Consider the following 2,472-nt stretch of genomic DNA (forward strand, 5'->3'; position numbering starts at 1 on the left):
AAGAAGAAGAAGAAGAAGAAGAAGAAGAAGAACAAGAACAAGAACAAGAACAAGAACAAGAAGAACAAGAAGAACAAGAAGAACAAGAAGAAGAAGAAGAAGAAGAAGAAGAAGAAGAAGAAGAAGAAGAAGAAGAAGAAGAAGAAGAAGAAGAAGTAGTAGTATTCGGTACAGAGGGTCAGACATATCTCCTGTGCTCAGAGCAAGGGGTTCACACTGTTTCCCAGTTCCTGGATCCCTTAACCCAGCTCTGTATATTCACACAAGGAGTCCCAAGGCTGTCTGTGACTCCTGTCAAGGTACAAAAGTCCCTGCTCAGACTCACCTGGGACCTTTCTCTGAGATGTCCCTAAACTCCACCCAATACCCAACCTCTACCTACACAGCAGCCACTGTCAAAGGGACATCAGGGTCACTGCAACCACCTGCCACCAGTGAGGACAGACAGGGGACACCTGCCATGTGGTCAGCACCGTAGGAACTCGGCAGGGATCACAGGCCTCCTTTGGGATGAAAGGATCTGTTAAGGCTGGAGCCCCTCCTCCACCCCTTCACTTCCCCCAGAGAGACAAGGCAGAATTTGGGGTCTGGTACTTAGGATCCACTTTGCTCCCCTTCCTGGAACCAGATGCAAGCTTTCCAAGCCCTGACCCAAGTCTCCATCCTCACCTCTCCAGGAAGCCTGCCTGCTCTCGCCATACCTGGTCCCCATTAGAGATCAAACTCAAGGGTTCATTCCTTGCCAAGGGCCCAGGGGGACGAGGAAGGGGTGGATGAGACCTCTAGGCCTCAAAGGTCTAGGCCTCAAAGGTAGCTGCCTTAGGGGCGATCCACCGTTGAAAGTGGGATCGGGGCTGCTACCATCAGAAAAGAACCTTGCTTCTCTAACTTCAGACAAAGAAACAAGAAAGGAAGGAAGATGAAGTCCCCGGTTACCTGTCTCTGCTCCTGAAGGCACCTCATTTGTTTTGCTCTGGTCAGCCCAGAAGAGGGAAAAGCCAGACAAAGGTGACATATGAGTGTTAAAGAAAGAAAGACAATTCGTAAAGCAGGGCATCTCTCTCTCTCATCCGCTCCTGCCCACGCCAGCCAGCCCAGCACCCTCAGCTCTACCAATCCTCCGTGCAGCTGGATGCCCCACCCCGGGATGGCACCAGAGCACAGGCCCTTGGGTGGCTTCACGCTGCCCGTGGGCAGAGAAAACAAAGAGTCCACGAGGACATGTGTGACTTATGGTTTTAATCTCCCTGATAGAAGGCCTTTAAAGATTATTTCAGGGATGAAAAAAATAATCCTGGGTAATGAATCAGGGCCTAAAGAAACTGATAAGCAGCAGGCACGCCGGTGGGGGCTGAGTTCCTGATTTAATTAAAGTCTCTCGGATACTCCCTGAGACAAAAATCCATGGAGGCCATCAAGGTGATAAAAAGACTCCGGGTCCCTTTAAACCAACTCACCTGCCTCGTGAATCTTTTCTCGAGTAGAGGGGGTGGACAAGTCTCCATCGTCAAGGACCCAGGGAGGGATCACTGCAAATGGCCTGGTTTGGGGCTTGTTAAGAGGACCTCTGGGGGGACAGAAGGTACTACACAGAGCTCAGGAGCCAAGGTTGAGTCGGAACCTAAAGGGTGCAGGGAAACAGGTCAGATCTGGAGCAGGATGCTGTGTGTCTGCAGACTGTTTACTGTCCCTCTCTGGGACTCAGTCTCCACACCTGGTGTCTGCCAATGAATGGCAGACTTTAGGGAGCACCCCAGAGCTGGCCTTCCGGGTCTGAAATAACGTGCTCTTTAGTTGGGAAGGAGACAGACAGTGTCTCTGTGCAGGTGAGTTCCTCTCTTCCAGGGTAGGCTGGGAAGATAAACTACAGCCAGCTCTGCCACTGGGTTCTGCAAAGGCTTCAGAGAAGCCGGAAGGGCTGGACCTGGAAGGATGGAATCAGGAGAGAGCAGTGGTTAGGGGTCTCTGTGTCCTCAGTTCTGGCTCATCCTCATGAAGGATGGACAGATAGACAAGCAGGGCAGGTGACCATGGGATGACCTTGTCAGCCCTCAAGCCTTGGCACGCTACTGGGTACAAGGGAGTGACAGTCACTCATACCACTGCAACAGGATGACTAGATGAGTTTTAATTTCAGATTTACGAAGAACAATATGGAGTGTGTTTGTGTCCCAAATGCTGCGTTTATTTGCCACCTCTAGCAACGCTGTGTCTCCTGTACCCTGCATCTGGCCGAGAGCTACTTCAGAAAGAAGCCCCGTGTAGCCAGCAGTGGATGTCACCCCTTGGGAACATGGCCCTGGAGCCTCCAAGGAAGTGGTGGAAGGATAAAGAGAAGATTCCGTATCAAAACTGTAAGCTGGGATGGGCCAGCCCTAAGCCCAGTCCCTGCTCTCCAAATCCTGGCCGGATCATAGGAGGGCTGGTGCCAGGGCAGCCGAGCACTGGCTGCCACCTAGTGGTCATAATGGG

The sequence above is a fragment of the Mus caroli genome, chromosome 10 (genome assembly GCF_900094665.2).
Source record: "Mus caroli chromosome 10, CAROLI_EIJ_v1.1, whole genome shotgun sequence".
NCBI classification, from domain to species: domain Eukaryota; kingdom Metazoa; phylum Chordata; class Mammalia; order Rodentia; family Muridae; genus Mus; species Mus caroli.